General features: G+C 44.5%; 1 protein-coding gene and 1 long non-coding RNA gene across 9 annotated transcripts in view; one reads left to right on the top strand and one right to left on the bottom strand.

Moving 5' to 3' along the window:
* Positions 1–21,670, bottom strand: part of LOC132822911 (uncharacterized) — a 51,894-nt gene extending 30,224 nt beyond the window's left edge. The window contains exons 1-2 of one of the 3 annotated variants that reach the window (XR_009645476.1): positions 21,358–21,670; positions 19,829–20,010 (exon numbers count right to left, since the gene is read on the bottom strand). This is a non-coding gene — a long non-coding RNA (uncharacterized LOC132822911). Of the gene's footprint in view, positions 1–19,828; positions 20,011–20,401; positions 20,560–21,357 lie in introns of those variants that run through there. The other 2 variants (XR_009645478.1, XR_009645477.1) reach the window with 2 other exon arrangements.
* Positions 21,671–21,885: 215 nt separating this feature from the next.
* The window catches only part of LOC132822920 (zinc finger FYVE domain-containing protein 16-like), a 67,479-nt gene continuing 66,247 nt past the window's right edge, over positions 21,886–23,117 (top strand). For 4 of the 6 annotated variants that reach the window (XM_060836329.1, XM_060836365.1, XM_060836356.1 and 1 more), the window contains exon 1: positions 21,907–21,999. The gene's annotated coding sequence lies outside the window, so the exon portion shown is untranslated. Of the gene's footprint in view, positions 22,000–22,223; positions 22,536–23,117 lie in introns of those variants that run through there. The other 2 variants (XM_060836338.1, XM_060836347.1) reach the window with 2 other exon arrangements.

The following is a 23,117-nucleotide window of genomic DNA, read 5'->3' on the forward strand; positions in this document are numbered from 1 at the left end:
ATAAGCTTCAATCTGCAATTTGAGAGAGAGAGGGTACAATCGGAAATGACAATATTTCAGTTGAATGAAGGGAACATTAGAGCTATGAGGGAGGAGCTGGCCAAAGTTCAATGGTGCAATACCTTAGTAGGGATGATAGTGGAGGAACAATGGCAGATATTTCTGTGTATAATGCAGAAGATGCAGGATCAGTTCATTCCAAAAAGGAAGAAAGATCCTAGGAGGAGGCATGGGTGGCTGGGGATGACGAGGGAAGAAACAGATAAAGTTAAAAGAGAAAAAGTATAACATAGCAAAGATAAGTGGGAAAATGGAGGACTGGGAAGTTTTTAAAGAACAACAGAGGATTACTAAGAAGGAAATACGCAGAGAACAAATGAGGTACAAAGGTAAACTGGCCAATAATATAAAGGAGGATAGTAAAAGCTTTTTTAGGTACGTGAAAGGCAAAAAAATGGTTAAGACTAAAATTGGGCCCTTGAAGACAGAAACAGGGGAATATATTATGGGGAACAAAGAAATGGCAGAAGAGTTGAATTGGTACTTCAGATCTGTGTTCACTGGGGAAGACACAAGCAATCTCCCTGAGGTAACAGTGGCTGAAGGACCTGAACTGAAGGGAATTTATATTTGCCAGGAATTTGGAGAGACGGTTAAGTCTGAAGGTTGATAAGTCCCCGGGGCCTGATGGTCTATATCCCAGGATACTGAAGGAGGTGGCTTGAGAAATCGTGGATGCGTTGGTGATTTATTTTCCAGAGTTCGATAGATTCGGGATCAGTTCCTGCGATTGGAGGGTGGCTAATGTTGTACCACTTTTTAAGAAAGGAGCGAGAGAGAAAGCAGGAAATTATAAACCAGTTAGTCTGACCTCAGTGGTGGGAAAGATGCTGGAGTCTATTATAAAGGATGAAATTACAACACATCTGGATAGTAGTAACAGAGTCAGCATGGATTTATGAAGGGGAAATTATGCTTGACTAATCTTCTGGAATTTTTTGAGGACGTAACTCTGAAGGTGGATGAGGGAGAACCAGTAGATATAGTGTACCTGGACTTTCAGAAAGTTTTTCATAAAGTCTCACATAGGAGGTTAGTGAGCAAAATTAGAGTGCATGGTATTGGGGGCAAAGTACTAACTTGGATTGAAAGGCTGACCGGAAACAAAGTAGTGATAAACGGCTCCATTTCAGAATGGCAGGCAGTGACCATTGGGGTACCGCAGGGATCAGTACTGGGACCGCAGCTTTTACAATATATATGATTGATATAGAAGATGGTATTAGTAATAATGTTAGCAAATTTGCTGATGATACTAAGCTGAGTGGCAGGGTGAAATGTGAGGAGGATGTTAGGAGATTACAGGGTGACCTGGACATGTTGGGTGAGTGGTCAGATGCATGGCAGGTGTAGTTTAATGTGGATAAATATATGGTTATCCACTTTGGTGGCAAGAACAGGAAGGCAGATTACTACCTAAATGGAATCAATTTAGGTAAAGGGGCAGTACAAAGAGATCTGGGTGTTCTTAAGGATGATCAGCCATGATCATATTGAATGGTGGTGCAGGCTCGAAGGGTAGAATGGTCTACTCCTGCATCTATTGTCTATTGTCCCCTGGGACACATGGGAGAAACCCAAGGTTATTATGGGAAGCAAGAGAAGAGCTTGCTGCACCTTTGGCAATGACCTTTGCATCCTCACTGTCCACTGGAGTAGTACCAGACGATTGGAGGGTGGCAAATGTTATTCCCTTGTTCAGTAAAGGAAATAGGACTGCTCTGTAATTCCCGTCTTACATTGATGGTGGGCAAAATTATTGCAAAGGATTCTGAGAGACAGGATTTATGATTATTTGGAAAAGCATAAGTTATTAGATTTAGTCAGCATGGCTTTGTGAGGGGCAGGTCAGGAGGATGTGACAAAATACAATTGATGAAGGTCGAGTAGTGGATGCGGTATGTATGAATTTTAGCAAGGTGTTCAATAAGGTTTCCCATGGTAGGCTCATTCAGAAAGTCAGGAGGCATGGGATACAGGAAAATTTGGCTGTCTGGATACAGAATTGGCTGGCCTATAGAAGACCGTGGGTGGTAGTAGATGGAAAGTATTCAGCCTGGAGCTTGGTGACCAATGGTGTTCCACAGGGATCTGTTCTGGGACCTCTGCGCTTTGTAATTTTTATAAATAACTTTAACCCACCCTTCCACTTCCTCATTAATCAGTATACTGATGACAGAAAGGTGGTGGAGTTATGGATAGTGTGGAAGGCTGTTATAGGTTGCAGCAGGACATTGACAGAACCTAAAGCTGGGATGAGAAGTGATAGATGGAGTTCAACCTGGAACAGTGTGAAGTGATTCATTTTGGAAGCTCAAATTGGAGTGCAAATTAAAGGCAGATTTTTGGCAGTGTGGAGGAACAGAGGGTTTTGGTGTCCATATCCATATATCCCTCAAAGTTACTACTCAAGTTGATAGCATTGTTAAGAAGGTTTATAGTGTGTTAGCTTTCATTAGCAGGGGGATTGAGTTTAAGAGCCTTGAGGTTATGCTGCAGCTCTATAAAGCCTTGGTTGGACCACACTTAGGAATATTGTGTTCTGTTCTGGTCGCCTCATTATAGAAAAGAAGCTTTAGAGAGGGTGTAGAGGAGATTTACCAGGATGCTGCTTGAACTGGAGGGCATGTTTTACAAAGAAAGGTTGAGGGAGTGAGGGCTTTTGTCATTGGAGTATAGAAGGATGACAAGAGACTTGATAGAAGTGTACAAGTTAATGAGAGGCATAAATAGAATGGATAGTCAAAGATTTTTTTTTCCCAAGCTAGAAATAGCTATTATAAGGGGTCATAATTTTAAAGGTGACTGGAGGAAGGTTTAGGGGAGATATCAGAGGTAGTTTCTTTACACAGAGTGGTGGGTGTGTGGAATGCACTGCCAGCAGTGGTAGTCGAGGCAGATTCATTAGGTACATTTAAGCAACTCTTGAATAGGCACACAGATAATGGTAAAATGTAGAGTACGTAGATTGTTTGACCTTAGAATAGGATAAAAAGTCGATACAACATTGAGAGCCGAATGGCCTATAGCTGTGGTGTAGTGTTCTACATTCTATGAAAGTATGTACACGATTTCTGTCACGATACCCAAGAGATGATAATTTGTGGAATCGATGGACAGAAATTTAGTGTTCTCCTGTGTAAGATCAGGTTGGAACGCCAAATCAAGACTGGGGAAGTGACTATGGGAGTGTTGACAGAGTGACAGTTTCAGGAATACAGCTGGTTCTTGGAAATGACCTAGCAGGATCCAAGGTGGGAGTGACGTACCTTATGGTGGAGAAGCCGAGGAAAAGGAGGGAACTGAAGAGTTAAAAGTAATATACCCTGGAATTTTTCCAGACTGTGTAGGAACAAGGCCCCGCTATCATAAGTTACAGCAAGAAGGAAAAGTTAAAGAGAAAATGAAGGAATTGAGGTTCAGCTAGCTGACACCCTGTTTAATGTAATGGTTCAGAAAAAACCTAACAGGTAGAGGGTCAGACAGGTGTTTAGTCCTCAAAGACTAATGGACTTGCAACAGAAAGATGAGATGATAAAAGATCTATGTCATGATGCATACTGAGAAAAGGAATCAGAATATAATCACAAGGGTTATTATCCTAACATAAAAATGGAGACCACGGCAAGTTAGTACAGAAGAGAAATGGGTGGAAGTGCACCAGGTTGTATTGCTGGTAGCATACAGATTGGAAATATTACGGGTATCACATAAATTACCAGTAAGAGGTTATCTAGGTGTGAGGAAGACTCAGGCTAAAGGTACAAAAGCACTTGTATTGGCCTGGACTACATAAGGATGTGGTTGAATTTTGCCGTACCTTTAGAATGTGCCAGAGCATAGGAAAGCCACGGAGAAACATAAGTTAGTTACTGTCCCATAGAGTGAGAAATTAAATTCAGATAACGTGGATTTTGATGTGCCTCAAAATACCTTAAATAACGAAGAAGTCCTTGAAGAATGGGATAGGGTAGTGAGCTATCTGTCTCAGGAGCAAGGAGCAGAGTTGAAAGGTTTGTTGCAGCAGTATGAGGACATATGCAGGAACAGAATGGGGATACTAATACTGTTGTACCTGAGGTGGAAGTAGAGAATGGTGTTCATATAAAACAACGCCCCTACAGGTTTAATCCTGTCAAAGCCACACAGGTCCAGAAAGAAGTAGATATGATGCTCAACGAAGACATCATCAGAATGAGTGGAGTTCGCCAATCCTGTTAGTTCCCAAACCTGACGGAACACTGATTCTGTGTGGACTGGTAGAAGGTCAATGCTGTAACTAAATTTGACTCATACCCAAGAGCAAGAAACCTTTAGTCAGAGAAAGCGAAAGAAGTTTGTGTTTGTAACCCCAACTGTACTGCACCAATTTGAAGTGATGCTCTTTGGAATGAAAAATGCACCAGCCACATTTCAAAGACTTATGAAAAAAGTTGTGGCCGGATTAAGAAATTGTGCTGTTTGTCTTAACAATACAGTGATCTTTAGCTATTCGTGGAAAGATCACATGGTACAGTTGGCAGAGCTCTTTGAACAATTACGAAAAGCAAAACTGATAATAAACTAAAAGAAACAGAATTCACAAAGGCAGAGGTGAGATTCTTGGGACAAAATATCGGTCATGTAAGGATGACCCCCAAGGAGCATGAAGACAAAGGCCATCGAGAAATTTCCATGACCACCCTCGAAGAGAGAGGTACTTCGATTTTTGGCACTGAGCAGATTCTACTGAAGGTTTGTGCCAAATGTCAGCAGCACGGCGGCGCCACTAATGGATTTACTAAAGAAGAACACAAAATTTTCAGTCGACAGAACAATGACAGGAAATATTTGAGAATTTAAAAGCCACATTAACACTGCATCAGTTATAGCTACACCAATTTTAAAAAAAACATTTAAAGTTCCAATTGATGCTAGCAATATGGGGGTTGGAACTGCATTGATGCAGGAAGATGATGATGGAATTGAACGGCCAATTGGCTACTTTTTGAAGAAACTCAATATCCACTAAAGAAAAACACCACCATTGAAAACAAGATAATGAGTTTGGTACTGGCCTTACAACATTTTAATTTTTATCTGACAAACAATGTTTCAGAGATAGTTGTGTACACAGACCACAAGCCTCACATTTTTGGAAAGATTTAAAGACAAAAATGTGAGACAATTTTATGTTACAGACTTACAATCTGCAAAACGTAGTTTGTAATTTATAAAAATGTTATTGCAGATGGCCTATTGCGGTTTTAAAAGCAAAGGTGTAAATAAGATTCGACTGTATCGATTCCAATGTTATATATGTGTGCAGAATTACTATGAGGGGTATAGTAATGGTATTAATATTTAGAGAAAAAAATTGAAAAATTAACCCATCTTTTCATTATTGATGGTTCATTTTTCTTAAGAGGGGAGGTGTTACAAAGTCGAAACAGTATATGGTCACTTTAAGATAGTAAGTGTTTTCTTAATTTTAAGTACAGTAAATTTAAAGTACAGTAACAGCTGTCAGAATACAGAATAGCTAAGCTATGGGCTGGTCCACAATAGGTACATGTAACAATTGGCTGTTCAATGGATATCTGAGCTGTGGTTGCTGTTTTCTCAACAATTCAAATTTAAACAATTAATTTAAATTATGCCCAGGATACCAAAACCCAATTGATTTTGAATTTGTCGTATTGACAACATCGGACCTGTAAGAGGAAATGATGTTGGATGGTATAAGGGAATTTTGAAAATTGATCAGAGCAACTGCCTGTCGAACCGGAGAGTAACTGCCTTAGAGCTGAAGAGCTAACACCATCTGAAGAAATAAACATCTTGTTCTCAAAGAAATTTCTGAAGTGACTATCTACCAAAAAGGTACCTTTTCCTGTAAAAGCAGTAACTATGAAGACAATCTATGGACAGGACAGTAGAATCTGAAGACCAGAAGGAAGAAAGCATAAGAGACTGTATGGACTTTGAGAAATTAAGTTAAGGTAATGTTTAATGATTGTTATTGGAACAGCATGTTAATAGAATTGTGTTCAGCTAAGGGGTAGTGGTTATAGGTTTGTTAATAGTTTTGGTTAGTGTACCTGTTAGGGTTAAATAATTAAATTGTTACTCTTTATTTATACAGTGGAAATCAGGGCTCTTCTTTCATTCAAACATTTTTAAACAGATTACGAGGCAAGGTGAGCTTTTTCTGAAGAAGGGCTTATGCCTGAAACGTCGAATCTCCTGTTCCTTGGATGCTGCCTGACCTGCTGCGCTTTTCCAGCAACACATTTTCAGCTCTGATCTCCAGCATCTGCAGACCTCACTTTCTCCTCGGAGCTTTTCTGAGTGTTTGGCTTTAATTAGCAGAGGGGTTCATTCTCCGCATCATAACATATGAACATGTCTGGCAAAATCAACTCCATCCTGGCCTGTAAAAGTGCCTTTGTATTTTAGCCTGAGTTTTTCTGACCCCAAAATTACCTCCTTCTGGCAATTCATGTTCTACTTGCAACACCTCCTTTCTATAACATACTGATAATATAACTTGATAACTTCCGCTCATTTTTCATCTGCCTGAATATGTGGTGGTCTCCATTTCCTCATCACGACTTCATTTTTAAGATAGTAGCATTCAGGGATAAGGTACATTCTTCTGCGTACATTTTTTTGATACAGTTGCTTCAGATTTTCATCTTCCTGTTGTAACTTGGTTAATATCTCTGACCTAAAAATATCCACTTTATCCTTCACCTGTTCCTGTTTTCTTTCAACCATTCAATCAAACATGGTCTCTGATAATTCAACTTCAACTTCCTTATCTGTATTCTGTGATTTCTCCTCCTGTTTCATCTGGTAACTTTGTGACCTTGTTACCACAGAGTCAGGAAAAAATCCCAGAAAACGCTTCCTGTAATACCTCAGTTACCTGATTTTCCACTGGCTTTTCAACCACCGTGGGCAGCACTGCCACCTGTGGCCCAGCTATATCTTTACTAAGGACTAATTGTATTCCTGGAGCACAGAGTTCTTCCAGTATTCCTACATAGTTTCTCCACTTTTCACTGGACACTCTAACCTCACGCTACATGATGCAGCACTTCTTGTCTCACCAAGAATTTAATGTACTAACACTTTTTTTCTGGCAATCGTCCTGAGTTATATATCACCCCATCTCTCCATATTGAAGATTGACATGATCCCATATCTCTTCATACTGTAAGTTCTTTACCTGCTGCTCCTGGCCTATGTGAGTAAACTTTACCATCACAAGTAAATAGTTTAAGAAGATCGGGCACTTCCTCCTCGATCAACTTCTGACCAGGTTGTACATTCTAGTGCAGCCTTCTCACCTTTACTGTGTTTTCCTTTACCACTTTAACAAAATTCGTTGGCTTATCCTGTTCCTCCCTCCATCTTCCCAGTGCTTTTTCTAACCTACCAACACGTTGATTTCATGTGGCCTACTTTATTGCAGTGAAAACACCAGAGCTTTTTAACTTCTCTTTCCCTTCTTGGGTTTCCTTTTCAGCCCTGTGGTAAGCTATCTTTATTATCTTCACCAAAATCTACTTTTCCTTTACCACGTGAGGATTTCTCTTTTTCCCCCAATTTCTATCCCTCTCAGATCAAGATTTATGTTGGAAACCAAACTTTGATTTATGAATCAAATCATAATCATCAGTCATTTCAGTTGCTAATCTTGCTGTTTTAACTCTCTGCTGTTCCACATGAGTTCTCACTACCTCAGGAAATGAATTTTTGAACTCCTCCAAAATAATCGTCTCTAAGTTTGATCTAGTTTTAATGCTCATATCCACCTATCGAAATTGATTTGTTTTGTCCTTTCAATCACTATGTATATTTGACCAGGGTCTCTCCTTAGATTGCTGTAATGGATGTAGGTTTGCTTGCTGAGCTGGAAGCGAGCAAACCTACATTAAGAACCTCAACCTGAGCTACATATCTTCTCAAAACTCGCTATTTCTGTAATGTTGTCTGTAGGCTTCTGGCACAAGTTCATATACACTTAAGATGGTTATCTTCACCTCATCATACTCCCCAGATACCTCCTCTGATAATGATGCGAATACCTCACTAGCTCTACCTACCAGCTTTGTTTGGATCAACAAAACCCACATGGTCACTGGCCACTACATTGTTTAGCCACTTTCTCAAATGAGATGAAAAAGGTTTCTACATACTTCAACAAAATTTCAGCAATGCTTAGATATTTAAACAGATCACAACTAGACCTTTGGCTACGATGGGTTTGCTCATCCTCACTAAGCCTACCTTTTACCTTCACCTCCATCTTTTTAAGTCAACTTTCCTGTCTAAGTATCAATTTCTGAAGTTCAAACTCTCTCTCTCTTTCTCCCTTTCCTCTCTCTTTTCCCCCTTTCTTCTGCTAGGGCCTTCATCTCCTTTTCTTTTTACTTTGCTTTTAACCATTATTCAAATCGTCTCAGCTCTTTTTCATGTTCAAGCTGCCTCATCTGCAATTGAATTCTAGCCATATCCAAAGATTCTGATGGTGTTTCCAGCAAATTTAAATGCCAAGCTATTGCTGTAATTACCTCTCCTTTCCTCACAGACAAAGGCAACTCCAACTCTAACTTGTCTGCCAATTCCACCAGCTTTGCCTTACTCACCTTCTATAAATCCCTCAAAGTCACTTCTTCCACCCTCAGAAAACTCTTTGTGGATGCAAGATGGCGACGACCCAGCAAATCTGAGTCTACAGTGCTCCTCCCAAGACTTGGACAAAGTGAGTCACCCACCTCCACCACACTCACCAAAACATTTAAAATAGCTGTTTAATTTAATTAGTTGCTTAGTATTGAATTTAAACAATTTAATCTTCAGTAAAAATGACTAAAGGGAAGGGAGCCCGCAGCTCTCAGTAAGCAGGAACCCCTCCCCCACCCCCTCTAGCTGCAGCAGAGGTGTCCGCAGCCGCCCCGGGGGACTTACCTACAGTGGCGAGCTTCGTGGAAATCATCTCCAAACTGGATACGAAGATCGACGCTTTTATTGAAGAATCCCGAAGTTGATGGGACTCGCTCTCGGCCGCGCTGCAAAAGCACGCCCGAGACATTGAGGAAATCAAGCGCCAAGTTGGAGGGGTGGAGCTAAAGGCCGTGACCTCTGAAACTACAGTGCAATCGGCCGTGGATCAGGTCCGGACTCTTCAACAGCGAGTCCGGACCTTAGAGAGCCACACTGATGACCTCGATTCTCGAGGTCGTCGAAAAAAATATTTGTGTGCTGGGCCTTCCTGAACAGGAAGAGGAAGGCCAGTTTACAGCATTTCTCGAACAGTGGCTTCCACAGCTGTTAAATCTGGAGGCTGGATCAGGCCAGGTAAGGGTAGAATGGGCCTACTGGGTTGCAATATGCGGGTCCGGCTCGAACCAGCACCTCCACCCGGTCCTGTTCCGACTGCAGAGCTACAAGGAGAAGCAGATATTCCTAGTAGCCTCTAGAAATCTTGGAAAAGATCCCAAAGCCATGATCTATAAAGGATCCAAGATCATGTTATTCTAGGACTTTTCCCCAGCTCTGGTCTGAAAGAGGAAGGCATTTGATGAGGCGAAGAAGTGTTTAATGGACTTAAATATTCAGTACTCCTTACGCTACCCAGCGACGCTACGCATTAACCACGAAGGTTCCGTGTATAACTTCGGATCGCCGGAAAAGGCTAAGGAACTTTTGGACTCTCTTAGATAAATTGTAAGAGATAATTGATGTTGGTTTGCCTTCCCCCCGCATTCCAGTTTATATCCCCCCTTTTTTTTAACCTTATTGTTTAATATTATCTTGGGGGTGGGGAGAGGGATTTATTTATTTGTTCTCTACTTAACGATTTTCTTCCCCCCCCGGGTTTTTTTTATTATTCTATATATATAGGCCAGGGGGGTCTAGTTAATGTTGGTGGGGGGAGGTGGTTACCTTATTCTATTTTACCTCTGTCTCTCGGAGCGGGGTGTTTTCCTTTGTTATTTTGTATTATTTTATTTAATTATTACTTGTTGAGGTTGTAATTTTATAGTTATATATGTTTATACATGGTATTAACATTACCAAATATATCCAGGTGTTGATGTGGGTGGGGGTAGGATGCTGCAAATGTGTTGCTGGTCAAAGCACAGCAGGCCAGGCAGCATCTCAGGAATAGAGAATTCGACGTTTCGAGCATAAGCCCTTCATCAGGAATAAGAGAGAGAGAGACCCAAGCAGGCTAAGATAAAAGGTAGGGAGGAGGGACTAGGGGGAGGGGCGATAGAGGTGGGATAGGTGGAAGGAGGTCAAGGTGAGGGTGATAGGTCGGAGTGGGGTGGGGGCGGAGAGGTCAGGAAGAGGATTGCAGGTTAGGAGGGCGGTGCTGAGTTGAGGGAACCGACTGAGACAAGGTGGGGGGAGGGGAAATGAGGAAACTGGAGAAATCTGAATTCATACCTTGTGGTTGGAGGGTTCCCAGGCGGAAGATGAGGCGCTCCTCCTCCAGCCGTCGTGTAGTTGTGTTCTGCCGGTGGAGGAGTCCAAGGACCTGCATGTCCTCGGTGGAGTGGGAGGGAGAGTTAAAGTGTTGAGCCACGGGGTGATTGGGTTGGTTGGTTCGGGCGGCCCGGAGGTGTTCTCTGAAGCGTTCCGCAAGTAAGCGGGCTGTCACCAATATAGAGGAGGCCACATCGGGTGCAGCGGATGCAATAGATGATGTGTGTGGAGGTACAGGTGAACTTGTGGCGGATATGGAAGGATCCCTTGGGGCCTTGGAGGGAAGTGAGTGTGGAGGTGTGGGCGCAAGTTTTACATTTCCTGCGGTTGCAGGGGAAGGTGCCGGGGGTGGAGGTTGGGTTGGTGGGGGGTGTGGATCTGACGAGGGAGTCACGAAGGGAGTGGTCCTTGCGGAATGCTGATAGGGGAGGGGAGGGAAATATATCCTTGGTGGTGGGGTCCGTTTGGAGGTGGCGGAAATGGCGGCGGATGATACGTTGTATGCGGAGGTTGGTGGGGTGGTAGGTGAGAACCAGTGGGGTTCTGTCTTGGTGGCGGTTGGAGGAGCGGGGCTCAAGGGCGGAGGAGCGGGAAGTGGAGGAGATGCGGTGGAGGGCATCGTCGATCACGTCTGGGGGGAATCTGCGGTCCTTGAAGAAGGAGGCCATCTGGGCTGTGCGGTGTTGGAATTGGTCCTCCTGGGAGCAGATGCGGCAGAGACGAAGGAATTGGGAATATGGGATGGCGTTTTTACAGGGGGCAGGGTGGGAGGAGGTGTAGTCCAGGTAGCTGTGGGAGTCAGTCGGTTTATAATAGATGTCTGTGTTGAGTCGGTCGCCCGAGATAGAAATGGAAAGGTCTAGGAAGGGGAGGGAGGAGTCTGAGACAGTCCAGGTGAATTTCAGGTCGGGATGGAAGGTGTTAGTAAAGTTGATGAACTGTTCAACCTCCTCGTGGGAGCACGAGGCAGCGCCGATACAGTCATCGATGTAGCGGAGGAAAAGGTGGGGGGTGGTGCCAGTGTAGTTGCGGAAGATGGACTGTTCCACATATCCTACGAAGAGGCAGGCATAGCTGGGGCCCATGTGGGTGCCCATGGCAACTCCTTTAGTTTGGAGGAAGTGGGAGGATTGAAAAGAGAAGTTATTCAGGGTGAGGACCAGTTCAGTCAGTCGAAGGAGGGTGTCAGTGGAAGGGTACTGGTTGGTGCGGCGGGAAAGGAAGAAGCGGAGGGCTTTGAGTCCTTCGTGATGGGGGATGGAGGTGTACAGGGACTGGATGTCCATAGTGAAAATAAGGCGTTGGGGACCGGGGAAGCGAAAATCCTGGAGGAGGTGGAGGGCGTGGGTGGTGTCCCGAACGTAGGTGGGGAGTTCTTGGACTAAAGGGGACAGGACCGTGTCGAGGTATTGGGAGATGAGTTCGGTGGGGCAGGAGCAGGCTGAGACAATGGGTCGGCCAGGGCAGGCAGGTTTGTGGATTTTGGGCAGGAGGTAGAAACGGGCGGTGCGGGGTTGTGGGACTATGAGGTTGGAGGCGGTGGATGGGAGATCCCCTGAGGTGATGAGGTCCTGGATGGTCTGGGAGATGATGGTTTGGTGGTGGGAGGTGGGGTCGTGGTCAAGGGGGCGATAAGAGGAGGCGTCTGCGAGCTGGCGTTTGGCTTCAGCGGTATACAGGTCAGTGCGCCAAACTACCACCGCGCCTCCCTTGTCTGCGGGTTTGATGGTGAGGTTGGGATTGGAGCGGACCCCGCCCCCACATCGAGCAACGTCACCACGTCTAACTCCGCCCCTACTTCGATCTCTGTCCCTGCCCCTAACCCCGCCCCCAGCCCCAGCTCCAGCTCCAGTCCCACACCAGGTCCTAGCTCCCAGCCTTGCCGGATTTTCACCATCCCTCCAGATCTCCCCCTCTCTGAGGATGAAAGATCAGTCCTCAGCAGGGGCCTCACCTTCATTCCCCTACGCCCTCGGATTAATGAGTTCAACACGCGGCGAGATATTGAACAATTCTTCCGCCGCCTTCGCCTCTGTGCCCACTTTCACAACCAAGACTCCCGCCCACCCTCTGACGACCCCTTCTCCCGCCTCCAACACACCCCATCCACCTGGAAAAAAACATCCCGTGCTGGCCTCCTACCCGCCCTCGACCTCTTTATAGCCAACTGCCGCCGTGACATTAACCAACTCAACCTGTCCACCCCTCTCACCCACTCCAACCTCTCACCCTCAGAACGTGCAGCCCTCCACTCCCTCCGCTCCAATCCCAACCTCACCATCAAACCCGCAGACAAGGGAGGCGTGGTGGTAGTTTGGCGCACTGACCTGTATACCGCTGAAGCCAAACGCCAGCTCGCAGACGCCTCCTCTTATCGCCCCCTTGACCACGACCCCACCTCCCACCACCAAACCATCATCTCCCAGACCATCCAGGACCTCATCACCTCAGGGGATCTCCCATCCACCGCCTCCAACCTCATAGTCCCACAACCCCGCACCGCCCGTTTCTACCTCCTGCCCAAAATCCACAAACCTGCCTGCCCTGGCCGACCCATTGTCTCAGCCTGCTCCTGCCCCACCGAACTCATCTCCCAATACCTCGACACGGTCCTGTCCCCTTTAGTCCAAGAACTCCCCGCCTACGTTCGGGACACCACCCACGCCCTCCACCTCCTCCAGGATTTTCGCTTCCCCGGTCCCCAACGCCTTATTTTCACTATGGACATCCAGTCCCTGTACACCTCCATCCCCCATCACGAAGGACTCAAAGCCCTCCGCTTCTGCCTTTCCCGCCGCACCAACCAGTACCCTTCCACTGACACCCTCCTTCGACTGACTGAACTGGTCCTCACCCTGAATAACTTCTCTTTTCAATCCTCCCACTTCCTCCAAACTAAAGGAGTTGCCATGGGCACCCGCATGGGCTCCAGCTATGCCTGCCTCTTCGTAGGATATGTGGAACAGTCCATCTTCCGCAACTACACTGGCACCACCCCCCACCTTTTCCTCCGCTACATCGATGACTGTATCGGCGCTGCCTCGTGCTCCCACGAGGAGGTTGAACAGTTCATCAACTTTACTAACACCTTCCATCCCGACCTGAAATTCACCTGGACTGTCTCAGACTCCTCCCTCCCCTTCCGAGACCTTTCCATTTCTATCTCGGGCGACCGACACAACACAGACATCTATTATAAACCGACTGACTCCCACAGCTACCTGGACTACACCTCCTCCCACCCTGCCCCCTGTAAAAACTCCATCCCATATTCCCAATTCCTTCGTCTCCGCCGCATCTGCTCCCAGGAGGACCAATTCCAACACCGCACAGCCCAGATGGCCTCCTTCTTCAAGGACCGCAGATTCCCCCCAGACGTGATCGACGATGCCCTCCACCGCATCTCCTCCACTTCCCGCTCCTCCGCCCTTGAGCCCCGCTCCTCCAACCGCCACCAAGACAGAACCCCACTGGTTCTCACCTACCACCCCACCAACCTCCGCATACAACGTATCATCCGCCGCCATTTCCGCCACCTCCAAACGGACCCCACCACCAAGGATATATTTCCCTCCCCTCCCCTATCAGCGTTCCGCAAGGACCACTCCCTTCGTGACTCCCTCGTCAGATCCACACCCCCCACCAACCCAACCTCCACCCCCGGCACCATCCCCTGCAACCGCAGGAAATGTAAAACTTGCGCCCACACCTCCACACTCACTTCCCTCCAAGGCCCCAAGGGATCCTTCCATATCCGCCACAAGTTCACCTGTACCTCCACACACATCATCTATTGCATCCGCTGCACCCGATGTGGCCTCCTCTATATTGGTGAGACAGGCCGCTTACTTGCGGAACGCTTCAGAGAACACCTCCGGGCCGTCCGAACCAACCAACCCAATCACCCCGTGGCTCAACACTTTAACTCTCCCTCCCACTCCACCGAGGACATGCAGGTCCTTGGACTCCTCCACCGGCAGAACACAACTACACGACGGCTGGAGGAGGAGCGCCTCATCTTCCGCCTGGGAACCCTCCAACCACAAGGTATGAATTCAGATTTCTCCAGTTTCCTCATTTCCCCTCCCCCCACCTTGTCTCAGTCGGTTCCCTCAACTCAGCACCGCCCTCCTAACCTGCAATCCTCTTCCTGACCTCTCCGCCCCCACCCCACTCCGACCTATCACCCTCACCTTGACCTCCTTCCACCTATCCCACCTCTATCGCCCCTCCCCCTAGTCCCTCCTCCCTACCTTTTATCTTAGCCTGCTTGGCTCTCTCTCTCTTATTCCTGATGAAGGGCTTATGCTCGAAACGTCGAATTCTCTATTCCTGAGATGCTGCCTGGCCTGCTGTGCTTTGACCAGCAACACATTTGCAGCTGTGATTTCCAGCATCTGCAGACCTCATTTTTTACGGGGTAGGATGCTCACTGTTAACTCTAGCTCTATAGTATATTTGAATTTTCCTCATCCTATTGAGGAGTGCCTGGGTCAAGGGTGGGGCACTGGTTGGGAGATGATACGATGGACCTTTGGAAAGGAAGTGATACCCCCGGGAACAAGGGGGAAAATCTCCATTTAAATACATTTTTTTTTATTTAGAAATAGTTTTTTATTATACTGTTGTGAGTGTATTAGAGAGCCTTTATTTTTGTGAATTTTATATGCTCTATGCTCGGGATGTGCTGGATAGGGTTTCCCCTCCCCAGGGGTCTCTGATTTGCCCGAACAATTATGGTTGATCAGTCGGTTAAGTGGTGCACCTGGAATGTCAAGGGGAGTAATTCGCCAGTCAAAAGGAAGAAAATATTATCAAATCTCAAGAAAGAAAGGGTTGATATAGCTCTCCTACAGGAGACACACTTGTTGTATAAAGAACACTTGAAATTACGACAGGGTGGATTTGATCAGGCCTTTTTTTCTTCTTTTAGCTCAAAAAGCAGAGGAGTAGTTATTCTTATTTGGAAGAATTTCCCTCTCAAAATCAGATAAAAGCCGAATCTGGACGATATATTCTGATTAAAGCCCTTATAAATGGAGAGGAATGTGGGATTTTAAATTTGTATTGCCCCCCGGCACATCCTTTTAAATTTATAATGGAAGTCTTCTCAAAATTGATGGCTCTCAGTGCCCATCATACAATTATAGGGGGAGACTTTAATTGTATTATGGATCCAGAAATAGATAGGATTCCCAAGAGTACTGCAGGAGTATCTCCCAGATCTAGACAATTGGTGGATCTGAACAAAGAATTAGGATTAGTAGATGTATGGAGATGTCTTCCAATAATATTAGAAGGGTTTTGAATATGATTCAAGCCTGCCATCAGAGAAAGATACCAGTAGTAGTCTCATTAGACGCGGAAAAGGCATTTGATAGGGTTGAATGATCATATTTGTTTTACACATCGGAAAGGTTTGGCATTGGAAAGGTGTTTACCAAATGGGTCTCAACATTGCATAGTGACCCCAAAGCAGTTGTGGTTACCAATGGATTAGGTTCGGATAGCTTCAGTGTGGATAGGGGCTGCCGTCAGGCATGTCCTCTCTCGCCATTGTTATTTATGCTAATAATTGAACTACTAGCAGAAGCTGTACGGGCTGATCCTGATATAACGGCCCCAAGGATTGGTACAGGTAAACATAAAATTACCCTTTATGCAGATGATGTTCTTCTATTCCTCAGTAATCCTCTGAGGTCCGTGCCTCGCTTAATCAAAGTTATTAATACATTTAGTGTATTCTCAGTTATAAAATTAATTTCTCAAAATCAGAGGCTATGCCAATGGGTGGCCTTGCTATGATACCCCACTAAGTGAACAGATCCCACTTTCCCTTTCGGTGGTCCCTGGAGGGTTTCTTATATTTAGGCATTTTTATTGCCCCAGTATTTGGTTAGTTATACAAGGCTAACTTTGTGCATTTACTGGAAAGGATAAGGCAGGACCTCCAGCGATGGGGAGACCTTCCAATTTCCTGGCTGGGTAGAATAGCACTAATTAAAATGAATGTCTTGCCCCGTCTCCTATACCCTAGGAGAATGCTTCCGGTGATGCTGCCGAGGCTGGCCCTACGTAAATTATATGGCTGGCTGGGTTCCTTTATCTGGAATCATAGACGGCCCCTCATTATGCTGAAGAAGCTACATCTTCCACAGGCAAGGGGAGGACTGGACTTAACAGATTTTAGGAAATATCAGTTAAGTTCCCTATTAAGTTACATAGCTGATTGGCAATCAATCTGGCTGGACATTAAGGCTTCTCAAGTAAAATGCCCACTTATTAACCTTTTATTTTCAGACAAGAGAAAAATCATTACGGATCACTGTAAAAACCCTACAATACTAAACACAATTAAAGTTTGGAATATCGTGGCAAAATGAGGGCAACTCACATAAAACATCCCCCTCTGCTCCGATAGTAGGAGCACGGGGGTTTCAACCGGGGCTTACAGATGCCACTTTCAAACTCTGGCGATCCAGGGGTATGGCCTGTTTAGGGGATCTGTTTAAAGAAGGGGTCCTGATGTCTTTTGAACAGCTACGTCAGAAATTCGGATTACCTAATGGTGATCTCTTTCGATACTTCCAAATTCAAGATTACATACAGAAGAAGACTACGTGATTAGACGGTCTTTATAAATCAGATAGAGAATGTAGAGTGCTACGACCAATGGGGGTATCTTCCGTCAGTACTATTTATCATTTACTACATGATGAAGTATTGGAAGATATGGACAATCTGCTTAAAACATGGGATCAGGATTTGGGACTAGAAATCTCTATAGAAAAGTGGAATGACATTTGGGAAAGCGCCAGAAGAATCACCATCTCTAACAGAACTCAGGCTATCCAACTTAAGATAATTCATAGGGCCCATGTAGCACCGGATCAATTGGCAAAATTTAAGTCAGGAGCATCTCCAGTGTGTCCCAAATGTAAAATAGAGGTGGGCAGTCTTGTGCATTGCCTATGGTCCTGTCATAAGATCCTTAGATACTACACTAAAGTAGCAAGTACCCTGACAGAAATTTTAGGAACGGAAATTAAAGTGGACCCTGTATCTCTCCTTTTGGGCTTTTCGAACTTACCCTCCCTGGATATGCACGGGAAGAGATTATTTTCTATGCTCTCTTTCTGTGCAAGGAAAAATATTTTGGTAAACTGGGTGGCTGAGGGCCCCCCTGGACTTTCAAATTGGCACAGATTAATTATGGAATGTATTCCCCTTAACTTCCTTACAAATATGGTGCACCGAAAGACCGAATTATTTCATAAAATATGGCAGCCCTTCTTGAATTATATAAATACAGATATTTCGGCTATCCTAACAAGGGCATTTATTTAATGGAGATTGTGAACCTGGCTGGTCCGGGGCCCCTTGGGGGAGGAATCCCGCACGAATACGGGTTTTGTTACATTTGATGTTAACACATTCCGAACATGTATCTCATTATCCAATTTCTGTGTTATCCGTTTTTTTTTCCTTTCTCTTATTTGAATAACATAAGAGACTTAATTATACAGTCTGGTTAGTTGTAGGTTAGATTAATAGTTAGTGGAGTTTTGTTTTTTTTCCTTGGTTTTTTTTTTGTTAGATTTTGGTTATTATTTATTTAAGATTTAATTGTATATCAATGTTTGTACGAGAGTTTTGTTTATTTTTGTAAACTTGTAAATATGTTCAATTTCCAATAAAAATATCTATTTTAAAAAAAACTCTGACTGAAAGAACCATTACTACAACAAGTGAATCCAGCACCCAGAACAAAAGGACACCAACACTTACCACTCACTGCCTTTGATACCAACAACCCTAAACTCAAATTGGAATTACAGAATCAATCCCGACAGGAGGCCCCAGTTTGTTATGGACTAAGCCAGATCCCCTCAAAATACTTTAGGAAGGTAGCGTAGACCCTAACTACTACTTATTTTAAAGGCTGATGTGAAGTTGATATTCCAGGTGTGATGCAGCTGGTCAAACCACTCGGCTTTAAGCAAAACAGAATTTAATTAAACACTACAGTTGAAACATACTAAACAAAAGAAAACTGAATTTAGAATAACTTAACTATTGGAAAACTTAACTGACGCAATACCGCAATTTAAACTAACGAGTTGTTCCAATCCAGTAACATTCTATAAACACACTCCTTGGCAAAAAGGTAAATTGAAACACAGATTCTTATAGGCAGGAGGGAACAATTTCAAAAGAAGTTTCAGAAAGAGAGAGAAAGAAAGTGGGGGGGGGGGTGAGGAGAGAGAGAGAGAGAGAGAGAGAGAGAGAGAGAGAAAGACACACACACACACACACACACACACACACACACACACACACTCAGAAATCATCTATTGAAGTTTTCAACTCTCCAGCATCTTGTGACTGCCACAGCTAAATCAAACTAGAAAAAAACCTGAACTGGGAGAACTAGCCACTCCTCTGCGATTGTTAAACTTGGCTCTTTCTAGACCCCTCGACACCTCTGCCTCTATGACCTCTCAAAGAAAACTCAAGGACAAAATAATCTTGTTACTGTGACAGCATTGTCACATAAGAAACAATCTAACCTCTGCCTCTTGACATTCTATAGTGTTACCATTACCGAATCCATGAGTATCAACATTTTGGGTTGTCTCATTGACCAGAAACCCAACTGGATTTGCCAAATAAATACAGCGGCTACAGCAGCAGATCAGAGACTAGGAATACTGCAGTAACTCCCTTCCTGACTCTCTGAAGCCTGTCTGCCATCAACAAGACACAAGTCAGGTGTGTGATAGGATACTCCTCAACTGACCAAATGAGTACAACTCCAACAACATGCAAGAAGCTCAACACCATCCAGGACAAAGCAGCCTGCTTGATTGGCATCATATCCCCACAAACATTGCCTCACTCCACCACAGACTCTCAGTAGCAAAAGTGTGTACCATCTACAAGATGCACTTCAGAAATTCACCAAGGCTCATTAGACAGTTCCTTTGAAACTCATGACCGATGCTTCCCATCCTTTTCTGCATCAAGCACACTTATAATCGCAGGGAGAGTTCCATGGCACACACACTTCCTTTAATTGAATTGACTGCACATAAATGTCACATTTGCTATGGTTATCACCTTACTAAAGAGGTTTGCAACATACTGCATACAATAAGCTAAAGAAGGAACAAAAGCATTAATTATTCAAATCCACCAGGAAAAATACACCATCTTCAAATGCAAGCACAGACACATTTGAAAAATCAATGTGTTAATGAATGTTTTCCATGCAGTCTTAACTTACTTGGACCAGTGCAGTGTTTGCCAACTTCTCTCTGCAAATGACACAATTAGGGAAGGGACAAGTGGCATTTCCTGTCCCTTATTCTTCTACATCAGAAATTTTCAACCAGTATGTTGTGGGCCATTGATGTGTTCAAACAAGATGAGAAGTGTGTCCCTTTGTGTAGCCTTCTGAGATAGCACCTGTGGAGATTTGATTGCACACATGGACAGGAGAAGGGAAATAAGCTCATCATGCAACCTACTTGTACATGTACAGGACCAAACATTCAGTATGAGCAAGCACGATGATTAAGGATCAATGATGAGAAGAAGCTGCACAAGTGCAGTATAGAGGCATACAGTTGAAACAGCTATGGAAGTGGCTTGTCTGACTGGACAAATTTCCAAGTTATAAAGTTAATATTTTTGGCTTTTTTAAAATTATACCTTGAAATTAATCTTTGAAAAGATTCTATGAAGAAATAAATAAATTTCTTGTCTAAAGAAGTGATTCTCCTGCTCATTCAATTGCTTAAACATCTGAACCTAAAGAAAATAAGCAAGAACTGTTCAAAAACAGCATGAAAGCTACCTGGGATTTGGATTTTCATGGACAGGAAATGTTCTTCCAGTCTCCTGATTCGCATCACATCTACAAGCATTCACTCCCTCCAACACTGATGCTCAGTAGCAGCAGTCTGTACTTTCTACAAGATGCAGTGCAGAAATTCACTAAAGATCCTCAGACAGCACCTTCCAAATCCACAACCATTTCAAGAAGGACAAACGCAGCAGATACATAGGAACACCAGCATGTGAAAGTTCTCCTTCAAGTCTCTCTTCATCCTGAGTTGGAAATTTATCACCATTCCTTTAATGTCACTGGGTCAAGATCTTGGAATTCTCTCCTGGACTGCAACAGTCAAGAAGACAGCTCACCACCATCTTATAAAATCACAGATTCTCAAGGGCAACTAAGTAAAAACAACAAATGCTGGCCTAGACTACAATCACCTCGTCCATGAATTAATAAAAAAATTCCCGTGTTTGATGCTCTTGTAATTAATGCACAATTATTGAAAATACAAGTTCACACCCCTATCACGTTACTCCGAGGTTGCTGTTGGCAGAAGATAAATCTTTGTTTTGCTGGCGTGACCAATTCGGGAAAGATTACAACTTCAGCCCTCTCAAAGCACAATACTGTGAATGCTAGAAATCTGAAAGCAACACAGAAATTGCGGGAGGAGCCCAGCAGGTCTGGTAGCACCTATGCAAAGAAAAACAAGAGTGAGCGTTTCGACTCCAGTGACTCTTCTTCAAGAACATGACTCGAAACATTAACTCTGTTTCCTGCTCCACAGATGCTGCCAGAGCCGCCACGTTTCTCCAGCAATTTTTGTCTGTGTTACCTCTGAGGAAGGGTATCTCGCCCCAAAACTTGAACTCTGATTTCTCTCCACCGATGCTGCTGGACCTGCTGAGCTTTTCCAGCAATTTCTGCTTTTGTTTCTGATTTACCACATCCCGGGTTCTTTGGGTTTTTACCTGAGTCCTGTTTGAGCAGGAAAGGACAACACTTTACACGGCGGGAGGACACTCTGGGCTCTCGGCTGGTAACGGATCGTGAGCTGAGTCGTCTCAGTACCGCTCAGGGGTGAAGTCAGACAAATGCAGCAGCGGAGAGACAAAAAGAACAGAAAGCGCTGGAGGAACTCGGCAGGTCGGGTAGCATCTGCGGAGAGAGAAACACAGTTAATATTCGGGGTGGCAGTTCTGAAGACCGATCACCGGACTCGAAATGTTAACCCTTGTTATTCTCTCCTCAGATGTCGGCCGACCTGTCTGATATTCTCCCTCAATTACTGTTTTTTATTTTGTTTCGGATTCCCGGCGTCTGCAGTTCTTTATCGTGTTTGGGCGGAGCGGGAACGCCGGGCTCGGCGCTGACTGGCGGAACACCAGGCCCCGCCCGGTTCCTATGGTGACCACTGACCCCACTGCGCAAGGTCAGCCAGCGCCGCGCATGCGCTGTACCTGCCCGTTCACCCTATCCAGCCCCCTCTCTCTCTCCACCCTCCCCTCCCCTCCCCCCAAGTCTCTCACATACCGCGGAGAGGAAGCTGAAACTCGGACATGGTGGAACTCATCCGGCCTTGATTAACCCTCGACGCAGTAGGGGAGGCGGGGGTAAATAAAAACAAAATAAACCGGGTTTGATGGCTCCTTCCAGCAGCCCACCACAACCCTAGGGTAGAGCTGACTATCTCCCTCCCTCCCTCCCCCACCCACCCAACCCCTCGAAGGGGATAAGCCGATCATGTCTCCATTGCTGAGGCTCTAACGCCCCTCACCCTCACCTCGGTTAGTCACGGTCTGGCTGCCTCACCTTGTATCGCCAGATCTGGAACAAGGACTGGGGGAGACAGCGAAAGGCCTTCGCTCTCCTTCCTGACTTCATCCAAGGAGCTCGCAGTAGTTTCTGTTTGGCCGCTGATAACCCTACAGTTCATTGTCACGAGTGAATACCGTAGCGTAGAATGGTTCTGATTTTAGCAACACAACTGATTACTGAGCTGTTTCGTTCCACTGCTGGTGAAATTAAAGATTGCTCCAGTGTTTACTGTTTGCCTTGGTTATGTGAACTTGTGCCGAAATTCTCCTGACTGGGTTTCGTGAGCTATAGTAGTTACTGTGTGTCGTTCCACTCGAGCAAGTCTGCAGATGTAATTCTTTACCCTTTTGAACATTACACTTTTAATGCTTTTTGTTCTGTTATTGGGATAGTACCTTCCTGTGTATTATTTATATTGTGAATATGATTACATTTATGTTAAAGAATCTGTCTATTGAACATGTTAAGATATTTAAAATATACCTTCCCTCCCCCCCATACCAAATTTTTTGGAAAAATATCTGTTGTACATTTAGCAGGATGTTGTCAGTGGTATTCTAATTGAATGTCATCTACTTCTTGTACTAACGTAGATTGGTAATTTTTTTCTCACTCCGTGTTTTTGCTTTCAGAGAATTAAGAGTATTTATTCCATTTCTAACTTTACAAGGCAATATGAGGTTGCTTCTTGATTTTATAAATTATTCTTCCCTGATTTTTTATCATTTCTGACTACTCTAAGTGCTGATTAGTTGGTGATATTTTATTTGAATGATCATAGGTTATTACTGAGGATTGATTAAACACGTTTAAGTACCTTTTTTCATACTTCCCTTTGGGACTGTTAAGTGATTTGTTTTCAAATTTGCAGAATTACAGATTCACATGCAAAAACTACATCTAACCATATTTC

The sequence above is a fragment of the Hemiscyllium ocellatum genome, chromosome 2, assembly GCF_020745735.1.
Source record: "Hemiscyllium ocellatum isolate sHemOce1 chromosome 2, sHemOce1.pat.X.cur, whole genome shotgun sequence".
Lineage (NCBI taxonomy): Eukaryota > Metazoa > Chordata > Chondrichthyes > Orectolobiformes > Hemiscylliidae > Hemiscyllium > Hemiscyllium ocellatum.